This window comes from Nyctereutes procyonoides, unplaced genomic scaffold (genome assembly GCF_905146905.1).
Source record: "Nyctereutes procyonoides isolate TBG_1078 unplaced genomic scaffold, NYPRO_anot_genome, whole genome shotgun sequence".
In the NCBI taxonomy this organism is placed as follows: Eukaryota; Metazoa; Chordata; class Mammalia; order Carnivora; family Canidae; genus Nyctereutes; species Nyctereutes procyonoides.
The window spans coordinates 16236592-16250403 of record NW_026575042.1 but is presented as its reverse complement, the minus strand read 5'-3'; the positions used below and the strand labels follow the sequence as shown (position 1 = coordinate 16250403).

At 35.0% G+C, this 13812-nt stretch overlaps 1 protein-coding gene and 1 pseudogene across 1 annotated transcript in view; both read left to right on the top strand.

Moving 5' to 3' along the window:
* The first annotated feature begins 42 nt into the window (after nucleotides 1-42).
* LOC129507319 (SIN3-HDAC complex-associated factor-like) lies at nucleotides 43-13193 on the top strand (annotated as a pseudogene).
* Nucleotides 413-13812, top strand: part of ZCWPW2 (zinc finger CW-type and PWWP domain containing 2) — a 122419-nt gene continuing 109019 nt past the window's right edge. The window contains exon 1 of the mRNA XM_055321451.1: nucleotides 413-547. The gene's annotated coding sequence lies outside the window, so the exon portion shown is untranslated. The remainder of the gene's footprint in view (nucleotides 548-13812) is intronic.

The window sequence follows — 13812 nt, the reverse complement described above, 5'->3', positions numbered from 1 at the left end:
GCAACACCATGAACCAGTTTGTGAACAAGTTCAACGTCCTCTATGACCAACAAGGCATCGACAGGGGGATGCGGGGGCTCTTCTTCTGAGAGGGTACTTGAAGGGATGATGCACAGGTTGGACAGTGGTCCCACAGGGGAGGGGCATCACACTCCCTTTAGAGAAACCTCCTATTGATAATAAAAGCGGAGCAGCCCCTCAGCACCCCTAAAAAAAAAACTGGGTATGAGCTTTAGTCAAAAGAAATGGAGCCCAGGAAGCTTCAGCACAGAATATATTAGAGAGGAGTCCACAATGGAGATGAAAATCAATCTTCCTAGAAAGATGATGGCAAGGCTGTGAAGGCCCTAAATGTAAGATGGAGGGTGAATATGAGATTTTTGGAAGTCTTTTATGAAACTAATGTGCCTTGTTGTCTTTTCCATTTCATCATGCAGAAAAATAGGGAGCTGAGAGTCTCCTCTGAGGCCAGAAGAAGAAAGGACTTATCTAAAGAAATTGAAAATTGAACAAACTGGAAAAATCCTCTAGCTTGTTTCTTTCCAGGGTAAGAATTCCAACTTATGCCTATTCTCACCAAGTCATGTTTACTTTGTGAATTTAGAGGTGATCTGTTGAAGAAGCATGCTCTCATGCTTTTACATCATGCAGTTTAAAATTACTTCAATTTTCACATTCTCATTTTAAAACTCTTTAGTGATTCATTTTCTCAATATTTGTGTAGTGATTCTTGAAACAGTAATTATGTATGTGCTCACTAGCACCCAGAGTAAGAAAGCCATCACTCTTTATTAAGTTATGACACTTATTTCTAAAATGAGGAACGTAATGACAATGTATAAATCATTTCGAATGACAAGTTGAAATTCTCTAATTAGACTAGCTTGAGATTCTATTCTTGTGTCTTATGATTTAAGGGAAGTGGTGAACTTAAAGATCGTTCTTCCACAACATTAGTGGAACAAAATTTTACCTTTACATAAATCAACTATATGACTTCCATGGCAAATAGCTTAAAGTCATTGAAAATGGGCACATGTAAGGAGAAATAACCAAGCCCACCAGAAATCAATGCTCTCTTTGTTCAACCTACAGATAGAATTCTAATCCATTTATATTGCTATTGTATTTGGTAGACTGTTCTGAAGAACTTAATTGTAATTATCGTTGGATCTGTTGTTTCAATATATTGAAAAAGTCTCAATATACTGAATAAACTAGGATACTTTTAACCAATAAAGACTTAAATCATATAGATCGATTATTAAGATTTGAAGTTAGCATTTAGCACAATTTATCAGATTTCTAATTATTTGTTAACTATTCCCTTAAAAAATTTTAAAGCTAAAGCATATAGTTGCTGTAACAGATAGCAGTTTTTAATTATGCCAAAGGCTATTTCTTTCCATTCAACTTTGATTTCTGATTTTGGATGAAATTCATTAGTTATCTTAATATTAAAACAAAAGAAAAAAGAAAGAATAGCTTTTAAGCATCTCGAAGCATTTATTCAGCCAGAATCTATCCAGAAATATCTGCATAAACTAGTACATGAATAATAAAGCTAAATTACAATTTTGAACAGATAATAGGCTCTTAAATTTCTGTTGAATCAAGTATAATCTAGGGTTGACTATAGGCACAAATTTGTTAATTAGGTAAATGAATGAACAGTGATTGTTTACATCACAGGGAAGATTAAAGATAAATGTGGGACACCTGGGTGGCTCAGTCTGACTCTTGGTTTTGGCTCAGGGTCCTGAGATCCAGCTCCACCTGGAGCTCTATGCTGGGGGATCAAGCCCGTTTAAGATTCTCCCTCTGCCCCCACCATTGCTTATGTGTGTGAGGACTCATGCACATTCTCTCTCTCTCAAATAAATAAACAAACAAATAAATCTACTTTAAAGTTTAGAAGCAAACTAAATTGAGTACTTGAGAAAAATCATTATGGAAAGATGAAATAATTAGAATACATTCATTCTGCTTTGGTTTCTGCATATTTTAATTTTCTATCTAACTATAAATAGACGTTGCTTAAAAGCAGTGTAGAAAGGAAATCAAACATTTATTATATGTCTTCCGTGTATCAGATACTGAAATGCGTTTTTATGTTGTTTCATTTTATCACTAAAACCATCCTATGAATTAAGTATTATTATGATCAATACATACAGATGTAAAATGATGCTCAGACTTAACTGACTTGCCTTAATTTAAAAATCTCAGGAAATGGAGCCAGAATTTAAGTTTAGAGCTATAGAAAATATTCAGTTGATACACACATCCATCCTGGTTGTTAAATGTTTGAATATCAACGCTGCTTGGGCCAGTCTTAATTCTGAAGTTCATATTATTTCCATTATTTTATAGTACTCTAAATATTCAGTGCTTTTCTTTCACAGGAACTTTTTTAGATGTTGGGATACAGTGGTTAACAAGATTATACGAACCTTGCCCTAAGTGGCTTTTCAATTATCTTGTAGAGGACTTCAAATTATAACACAATGTATTAAGTGATATGCTAGGGAATTGAGAGTTCTGAGGGCACATCATAAGAGCTTTGACCCCTGCTTACCATTTTTCAGGTTGGTTTAGACATCACCTAAACCTAGCCTAACCCCCTTTACCTGAAACCCTTAGTGTGCCACATGTATTTGTCTCCTACACTTAACATTACTTGAGGAGGGAGTTTTTGTCTTTGCCTGAGCATTATGCCTGTCTCATAGCAAACCCTCAAGAACTAGTTTAGAACTAACAACAAAAGAATAGCTCAGGGTCTGAAACTCTAGCAAATAAGTTAGAGAGCAGTCTTAGATAATATTTTAGGTATTGTGATGACAAGTGATGGAGATTTCCGCATAAAATAGGAGGCAAGTTTATGTTTTGAGAATGAGGAAATGGGGAAGGATTTATTCATAAAGGTTTACAGTAATCACTGTACAGATGCAGGAGAAAGAATACATAGAAAGGATAGCCTTGAAGATGTACTAACAGCTCCACTGAGGTTGGAGTCTTTGGATTTGTAGTGGTACCAATAAGCATGACTACATAATTTCCTCTAAGAATCAACAGCTCAGATGCAGGAAATAAGGGATCAAGCTATTTCTCTTGTTAGGAATGCCCTTGGCCTCAAGTAATTGGAAAGATAAATAGTAGTTTGAAGATGTATGGGTTAATTTTGTCACATATCATGAAGAACAGATATATAGAATGATGATAAGATTCCTAAAATTAAGAACCAAATACTTCACTCCTCAGAATGTTACTATGAGTTCTGCTCTGCATATGAATTGGAAATGGTTTTTCTTCTGTTTTTTTCCTAAAATCTTATTTTGTATGATACTTTTTTCATTAAAATTGATCACTAACACAAAAGTCAAGAAGGAAAATATCTCTTTGTTTTGTTTTCAAACATTTTTTGGTTCATGCTGAATGTTATTAGTACCAGACAACACTTGGACATCATTAATGGGTACATTTTTGTACACATCATTAAATGGGTACATTTTATGGTATGTGAATTATATCTCAATAAAACTGTCAAAGCAAAAGAAATGAAGAGAAAAATGGTAACTTTCTCCCCTATACATAGACTTAAAGAATAGAAGAAAAATGACTATTTGTTGTGGAAGTAATAATATCAAGAGGTTTCTTAAAAAGTCGCTAGGGTGGTGGGAAAGGGCAAATCATGGTAGATGAGGCCTAATCTTCTAACAAGACTATTGAGTAAGTATTATGTTTTTATACCAGGCTCCTTCTCTTCAACCATTTGTGTAATGTATGTCATAACTTGCTCTGATATCACACTTTCCAGCTTGCTCGTTTTCTTTGCATTTCTGTCTTCCTAATTCACAGAAGGGAAAAACAGATACCTACTCAGAGTTGGCAAAATTAGTTTCTCGACTTCCATCTTAATTTCAGTTCCACATGCTCCAATGAGGATTTCTTTCATCTGTACCTCTGACCTTATGTTCATCAATCATCAATGACTTCCATGTTTAAATCCAGTATCTTTTTCTCTGTTCTCCTTACTCAAATCCTAAGCAATATCTAACTCAATTAACTGTTCTGTCTCTCTGGAAACATAAGAGTTGTCAACTTTGATCCAGTTACTGAAGCTGAAAACTTAATAGTCAATTTTGATCACTACCTTTCCCTTATTCTCTACACAGAATACATCAGTGAGTTCTACCTATTTTACCTCTAAGACATATGGAAGCAGTCCTATTTTCTGAGAGCCCTATTTCTACCCAAAACCAAAACATCATATCTTTTCTCAAATCTATTCTTTTTACTGTAATATAATATATTTTAAAATATATACTTTGTTGAATTGTACCATTCATACAAAAACGTGTAAAAATTTTAGATGAACAGCTCACAAATTATCTCAAAGTAAGAGCACTTGTATTACCACATTTAGGGAAATGATGAATCTCTTCTTCTTTCTCATTATCTGTCATGGTTATTAAGACCCTTGAAGAACATTGCCTGCTCCCGAGAAGCTACCTCATGGCCACTCTCAATCACTAGATCCCTTTGATCCAAGTTAACTACTATCTTAACTTTTAACACTGCAAATTCCACTTGTTTGAAAACTGTATGTAAGTGGAATCATGTAATATGTGTTTAAAAATCAAGCTTCTTTTAGTATGTTTCTGAGATTCAAGGTTTGTGTAGAATGAGCTTGTTCTTTTTTATTACTGTATAGTATCTTATAACGTGAGCATACCATATTTCACTTTTCTGTTCCACAGTTTGTAGATATTTGAGTTTGTAAATTTTGGATATAAAACTTGAACATATCTGTTGAGAAAAGTAGATATAGATATTAGATATAGATATTTGTTATATATATATAGGATATATATATATATATATATATATATATATATATATACATATCTCCTGTATCTCTAATGAGTAAATAAAATAAAATCTTTAAAAAAACAAATTTAAGAAGTACATATGTTCAAATTTAGTAGATAGTGAAGAGCAAATTGCCGGTGGACAAACCAGTTGGCAACCCAACCAGATATATATGAGTTCAAGTTCGTTTGTATCCTTGTATCCCAACTTTGCATGTCCTTTCTTTTAACATTGACTTTGCTGATAAGTTTACAGTGTTATCTCATTGTACTTTTAATTTGTATTTCCTTTATGACTCTTAAGTTTGAGGACCTTTTCAAATTTATTGGTCATTTGAAGTAACTCTTTTGTGAAGTGCCTGTTTAAGTCTCTTGGCTGTTTTTCTATTCGATTCTCTGACTTTTTTCTAATTGATAGATATCTACCAGAAATCCTCCCTGCAGTTACTGCCTGTCATACTGGCCTTATTTTTGTGCTTCACTTAGATCCCAATTTTCTTTTTTTCTTTATGGGCCCTATTTTCAGTTTTCAAATTTTAGCTCTCATGTCATCATTTATGTAAACCTTCCTTGACCATCTCCTCACCTCCCCCAACATGCACATCTTTCTATTATATCATCCTATTTTTTACCCCTTAAGCATCTGTCAACATATGAAATTTTATCTTGTTTACTCATTGGTTTGCTTGTATATACTGTCTACTTCCCTTCTTCCTGGAATGCTAACTCACGCTTGTGTCTGTTTTTATTCACTGCTGGCACCTGGAACTTTTGTGTGGCATGTGAGAGGTTAGCAGTAAATATCCATTGAAAAAAATGAATAAGGGCACTTGGGTTGCTCAGTCAGCTGAGCATCAGACTCTTGGTTTCAACCCAGATCATGATCTGGGTCATGAGATTAAGCCCTGAATTGGGCTCCATGCTCATTGAAGAGTCTACTTGGGATTTTCTCTCCTTCTCCCTCTGTCTCTCCCCACACTCACACTCTTTCTCTTTCTCCTTCAAATAAATAAATAAATCTTTAAAAAAATGAGTAAGTAAATCAGGGAACAATTTAATGCCCAGTTTGAGATACTGCTCATAATAATATATTTAGAGATGAGTACATATCATTTTTTCCAATTTTTATATATTTTTGTAGATGAAGGGAATTTTCTTGAACTAGAACCATTGCCTGATATTTCTTATGTGCATTATAATTATATTTCTAGCAAGATTATTTAACACCTAATGATCTTCATTTTCCAAGGTAACCCTAAAAATAATCACTATCAGTATATTGCCTTTGCATTGTAAAATTTGCAAGTCCATAAAATATTTTTAAAATTTAATTTTTGCAACAAAAAATTATAACTTAGCCAAATAAATTAAATCAAGTACTTTGAGTATACAAGTGTTTAAGGCTAATTAGCAGAGACACTGCAAGTTGAAATTTACTGAAAATTTGTAGTTTGATGGTTTATTTGGAAACATTTTTACATTAAAATATTTCTCCAGAATTTTCAATAATTGATTTTAATTGAAGATTTGATATATAAGGTACAATTATGAACAATATGCATAGAAAAATATTAAATCTGATCTATTCAGAATTTTCTGCAGCTAGTCACCATTTTGATGCATGGTGATCAATATCAAATTTTTTTTAGAATATTTATTTCAAAAACAAAACAAAACAAAAAAAAAGAATATTTATTTCAAGGATAGATTATGTTGCTAAAATATATTTGAGAAATTACTTTTTTATATTGTTAATTTTGTCCTTTTACATTTATATTAGCTTTTTGCATTTGTTTTCTGTATTCATTTATAAAATTCATGATATTGAAAATGTAATTTTATTATATTTATTTAAAATGCATATATACTTTTAGTCTATTTTCACTATTCATGGCCATTTTGTTCTCTTACATCATTGTGAATACTGAATTAGCACATTCTGAATTCTTGCTCCTAGAAGAAATATAGAATTAGATTCCTGCAAACCTCTGGTGACAACATTTTCATTAATCAGTTAATACAGAAGCTTATTTTTTTATATATGTTCCTGTTTAAAGACAGTTTATTTCATCTATACTGTTAATTCATTAACATTAAGCACATGACCTACAATGCTATAATTCTTAACTGAACAAAGCTTATCTAGCAGATTTTCTCCTTAAGGCACATCTCAGGAATTCTTGAGCTTAAGAATGCTAGCCCTAGATGTGGGGGCATTTTAAACAAAATCACCAAGGAAAGCAGTTATTGAAAAATGTGGCACTAAATATATCACAAAATAGATAGCTATTTATAGTATGAGAGCTGAAACAAGAAAGCAGAGCATTGCCTTGTGAAAGTGTAGCAAATATGGACATTGGAGGTAACAATTTATAGTGAGTAGGCAAAATCGCAAATATGTAATCTGCAAATAATAAGGATTGATGCATAGTTATATAAAACAATACAATTTTAAATTATCCAATATAAAAACTTTGGAAAATAGAATGGAAAACAATTTATAATCTTACCACCATAAGATTTTTTTATCTTTATCAATTTTTGCATCTAGTGTATATATTTTCAGATACTGTACAGACAGCTACTTTTTTTTATCTTCCACCCAGCTTGCCAATGGGAAACCCTCCCCCGCCACTGATGTATTTTAGTTGGAGATGTCTTTACTCCGTACTTCAAAGATAGGTATGTGATCTATGCCTAAAACTTACAATACTCACCAGCTATAATCCTTGATACTGAGATAGAGCCAGTGTGAAGCCATAAGACTTTTACTAGATTCCTGGAGAAGAAACACTGGTTCATTTATACTGGACTTCAATTTGCTGCCACCATCTTTTACATAGAATCTAAGACTGAACCTAATGCAGAAAGAGGCAGAGTAGAGAGACTAAGGAAAACCAAATCCTACTGAAATAATTTAATTGGTCTTGAATTAATATAAAATTGTATGCATTTAAGATGTATAATGCAGTATTTTGATGTATATTATATAGTGACATAATTACTGCAATCAAGCTAATTAACATATCCATCATCACACATAGTTAACTTTTGTGCATGTATGGTAAGAACACTTAAGATTTACTCTTTTAGACAATTTCAAATAATCAAATTATTGACTGTAGTCAACATGCTATAGATTAGGTCTCTAGAACTTAATTCATCCTATATAACAAACTTTGTACCCTTTGACAAACATCTCCATTTCCTCCTCCCATCCCTGGTAAACACCATTTTCTCTGCTTCTATGATTTTGACTTTTTTTCCAAAATCAGTGACAGTCATACAGTATTTTTTTTCTGTGCCTATATTATTTCATTGAGCATGATGCCCTCTGAGTTCATCCAGATTTATCCATGTTGTCACAAATGACAAGATTTCCTTCTTTAAGGCTAAAATGATATTCCAGTGTGTGTGAGGGTATGAATAATGTGAACAGTGCCACAATGAGCATGGGAGTGCAGATTTTTCTTAGAGATAATTTTATTTCCTTTTGAGATATACCCGGAAGTGGGATTTTAGATTATGGAAGAAGTAGTCGGTTTCATGTGTGTCTGCATGCACATGTGTATATGTGTGCATGCTTACTTATGATAAATCCTGGATGAAAATAATAACTGAATTAATTCCATATGACATTTAAGATAATATGACAACATTCAGTTGCTCAAGTACAAGAGAGGGGAAAAAAAGATCACTGAGTTTACCAACAGAAGGTCAAAAGGAAAGAGGTTTCTAAAGGATTTTTAAGGAAGTAATTTTAATGATGGGCCATAAAATCCAAGCTAGAGAAGGATATAAATGAAGATAGGACTGAAATAATGTATGATCACATTACTTAAACAATGATTGGTTTTAATGGACTTGTTGGGAGAACAAGAGGATCAGAGAAGCTTGCAATTGATATTTTTTAGGAGTAATATTACTGGGAGAAAGTACCTAGAGAAGAGAATAAAGTGAAGTGAGTAGAAATGGAAAAGCAGAGTTGGGTGGCTCAGCAGTTTGGCACCTGCCTTTGGCCCGGGGTGTGATCCTGGAGACCTGGGATTGAGTCCCACGTCAGGCTCCCAGCATGGAGTCTGCTTCTCCCTCTGCCTGTGTCTCTAACTCTCTCTCTCTCTCTCAAGAATAAATAAATCTTTAAAAAAATTTTTTTTAAAGAAAAACAGAGTTAAGTAGATGGCAGAAGCTAAAGACTGGATGTTACATGAGAACAAAACGTTTACATTTCCATCATATGAGTAATTCCATAAACAAACTAAATACAAGTAAGTAATTTATAGGTACTTTGTTAAATTTTAGTGTTCAGTTTTGCTTTAGTAATATATAAAAAAAAAACTTCACAGTCAAGATCTGTGTCTAAACCTGAGTCTGCTATAAACATGTATCTTGGCCAAGAAGAAAAATTTTGAACATGTTTATCAGGTGTTTATATCTCCGGCTCCCATCCTACACATTCACAACCAAGGTCCATTTTTTCTGCCAGCAAAGAAAATGGAATGTTCAGCCAGCCCTTTCCCTTTTGGGGATAGTTTCAAATAGATGCCTTACTCTCCGTAGTCAAAGCAAAAGTGAAGACCTGTCTGTGCTTCAAGGTCTTAACCAGTCCTGGGGTTACAACTGTATCTGTCCCTCCCACACTGAGATTTATGAGCTGCTGACGGAATATCTGGGTGTGGTCACATCAATTTCATTTCTGGGCTTTGTCAGACAGAAAGGTAATTCTGCTGGAAGTTATCACTTGGGCCATGAGCTTCTTTTTAGAGTCCATTGATTGTGAGTGGAGGCCCTGGCCCAAGCTCAGGTATTTGGCTAGTTAAGGATCATATTTGGGATGCCTGGGTGGCTTAGCGGTTGGGCGTCTGCCTTTGGATCAGGGCATGATCCTGGAGTCCTGGGATCGAATCCTACAACAGGCCCCCTGCATGGAGCCTGCTTCTCCCTCTGCCTGTGTCTCTTTCTCTGTGTGTGTGTGTGTCTCGAATGAATGAATGAATAAATAAATAAATAAATAAAATCTTAAAAAAAGATCATATTTTAGGAGACTGAATCATTTCTGTGCCCTGAGTTCTTCCTGACACTCCTTATTGCCTTCTTTTAAAGATGTGTTCTTATTAGTAGTAAAGTGTAAATCTGTTTAGTAATTCTTACATATATAAATATCTCCTAAACCAATTTGATATTATAATTTCTAATTCTTTATTTTTATTTTTTCACACCTTGCTGTAGAACCCATTTTAAGAATCTTAGTGTGGTGGTGCCCCAGGGTGGCTCAGTTGCCTGACTCTTGATTTCAGCTCAGGTCATGATCTTAGGGTTGTAAGATGGAGCTCTGCATTGGGCTTTGTGCTCATCAGGGAGTCTACTTGAGATTTTCTCTCTGCTTCTGCCCCCTCCTTTAAAATAAATAAATAAATCTTTTAAAAAAAGATTCTCGGGGATCCCTGGGTGGCGCAGCGGTTTGGCGCCTGCCTTTGGCCCAGGGCGCGATCCTGGAGACCCGGGATCGAGTCCCACGTCGGGCTCCCGGTGCATGGAGCCTGCTTCTCCCTCTGCCTGTGTCTCTGACTCTCTCTCTCTCTCTCTGTGTGTGACTATCATAAATAAATACAAATTAAAAAAAATAAAAAAAAATAAAAAAGATTCTCTCCGTTTCCCTCTCCCTGTCTCTCCCCCATTCCTTATCTTAAAAAATAATAATTATATCAGAGTCTGAATATGTGGGTAGATTCTTTTCCCTTTGCTTTGCTATGTAGATGTTAACTCGGCCTAAGAATCCCAGCAATCTTCACTCTGAAGTGTACAGTTGCTTTTTTGGTGGGTGGAAGGAAGAGAGAGATTGAATACTGTCACAAAAGTAATTGTGGCTTTGAGTTCACTACCAACTCCAGATTCAAGACTTTGTAGATCCTCACTTAATCTCTTATGTTTTTAATCTAGAGCCTAACACTATTAGGGCATTTGGTTTTTTCCAACCATAATTAAAATGCCTTTTCTCCCATTCAGTGTCCCTTCTTAATGTTTCCAGTTTATGGTAGTAAACACCCACTACCAGTGGTTCAATAGTCTGTTGGATGACAATAGCATAATTTTCCAATCTCCAGTGGTTTTAGTCATAGTCAGTAAAAAGATAGAGGAACCCTGAGCCAGTCTATTTCCACCACAGACTTCTTTTGGACCAGGAAAGACACCATCTCTAAAAATTAGAAATCTTTGAAGGCTGGATTAGAGTGAATTTTTAGCATGTAACTGAGAGAATGCCTCTAATAAGTGAAATCATGAAATGCTGCCTAAATCTGGTTTCTGTCTGTAAATATCTAATCATGAGCCCCGAATTCCCAACTAGAATTCACTTTTTTTCTGCCTTCAAGTAATTCCTAACTTGTGAAAGGTTGGGACCCAACCCCCTGAGTGGTTATGGTAAAGGTTAATTTGTGGCTTTGTTTTAGGGTAATGATTTAATGATATAGAGTTGAATATTTCACCACTGGTCCAAAATCCCATCTGGTTGTACTTCAAATATTCTCAAATCTAAGATATTCTTATTCCTATCCTAATAAAGCCAGCTCAGTGTCACATTAAAAAGTATATAAGTTCCATTTTTAAAAGCATTGAAGAAAAGCCTGGGTGGCTTAGTCAGTTAAGTGGTTAAGTGTCCGACTCTTGATCTTAGCTCAGGTCTTGATCTCAGGGTCATGAGTTCAAGCCCCACTTTGGCATGGAGCCTACTTATAAATAAATAAAGAAACAAACAAACGTACCTTAGAAATTCTTTATGAAGTTTCTTGCAGTGGCAGAAGAGGAAGTCTTTCACTTACACTAAGTAAACTAAAACTTTATTTACCCATCTGTCCTCTTCTAAGTCAACAAATTATGCAGTAATTGTTTGCCTCTTTTCCTTAAAACTCATTAAAAAAAAGTGACCTTCACTATCTTACATCATTACCTCCTTCCTCTAGTACTCTCCCAAATCTAGTCTTATAACCTCTTCATGTTTTTTCTTCTATAAAGAGCATCGTAGCCCCTCTGTGCCTGCATTTTTCCTATCAGCTGGCTAAGTCCTCAGGAAAAAATAAAAATTATTTCTTAGAAGTATGAACTGAGGGGCGCCTGGGTGGCTCAGGGGTTGGGCGTCTGCCTTCAGCTCAAGACATGGTCCTGGATTTCCAGGATCGAGTTCCACATTGGGCTCCCTGCGGGGAGCCTGCTTCTCCCTCTGCCTATGTCTCTGCCTCTCTCTCTCTGTGTCTCTCATGAATAAATAAATAAATCTTTAAAAAATAAACGAACTGAGAAGGGGAAGATGAAGCTGTATTTTTAACTTTTTATGTCTCTATCCTGTATGTACCATTAAGTATATATAATGCATTTAGATGTTAAGCATGCTTCAGCACCTTGAAATGCCCATTTACCTCATTCCTAACCATAGATACTACCTTTTCCTTAAGTTTTTGAAGCCTTGGCATGTGACGCTTCTTTGTTAAAAACAAAACCAAAAAATTGGTTGGAGAACTGTAGGAGATAATCTTTCTAGGTAGGGAAGTTTAGTGAGGGACTGGATGTGAGATAGGAAGGAAGATGGCCTGGTATATACTCCACACCTCAGGAACATTACTAAGTGTAGAGTGACTGCTTTTAGAAAACTATTTCTAGAAAAAAAAGATGTTTAGTTTTACAAACCAAAGATGTGCTGAAGTATAGAGGGCTGCTCTATTTGCAGAGCTAAGTTCTGCACTTCTCGGTTTAGTTATAGTAAATAATGAAAGGACTTTCAGAGCTGCAGTTTACAGCTACACAAGACTTCAGAAGACTTTTGCAATAGCTGAGTACTATTATGAAAAGATAGAAAAAGCTACCAGCAGGAAAAAAAACAAAAACAAAAAACTGGAATCATGTGGTAGGCTCAAGGGCAGGACCCCAGTCTAAACTCTGTATCAAAACCAAAGAAAGTGTAAAGTATCTGGAAAAAAGATAAAGAAGCAACTAGATTGGTTAACTACAGGAAGAGTTTCAACCTCATGGCCCTGATGCCCACCATACCACCTCAATTACCTCTTCAACTCAGTCTCCCTGTGCATTTACCAGTCAGATGATGACTTTGATACGGAAATGGCTTCTGGTTCAAACAACACACCTACCTTTTCTTTGTAATCTCACGTGTTGGAAAATGCAGAAACTATGTTGTGGGTTTTAACTATAAAAGGCACTTTGGGGAAGTCCTTGACCTATTTAATAAGCCTTGCTTCAGCAGTAAGAAAGCAGTTTCTGAGAAGCCCGAGAAGCATGGTGCTAGAGCCTCTACCCATTTCCATTGAGGAGTGATGACCAAAGTTTATGTAGACGGGGAACAAAAAAACCTAAATTTTGGAAAGGATATATTAGTTTGCTAGGGCTGCTCTAATAAAGCACAGCAGTCTAAGTGGCTTACTAAAACAGAAAAACATAATATTTAAGATATCGAATGTTTCATAGAAAAGCTGAATGCATAAAGTCTTTATATCCCCTTCTAATGAATGAAATTAAAGGAATTTCAGGGAACTGAGGTAGAATAAATTGTATGAGAGACATCTGTAATTTTATCCTTCTATATTGAGAAGCAGTGGGTGAGACGTTTTTCAAATGTGACTGGCTATACTTGTTTTCCCTCATAATAATAAATTTGTAATAACTCAATCACGTAGTCTTGTCACAAAGTATTTGTTAACAATTTTCGAATTGAGGTTTTGCCAAGGTTCTGATCTTTCATATCTTTACTACTAAAATATTAATCAGGACACACTATGCCTCTTAGTGTAGATACCTTGAAGGAGAAAGTAATTCCTAAACATACAAGGAGGTAACTTGTCTATGTTGTATCTTGTGTTTCTTCCCTCTGTGTTCATATTCAATAACATATTTCATTTATCTGAGACTTCTAAGTCAGATCCAAAGCTCCTCTTTG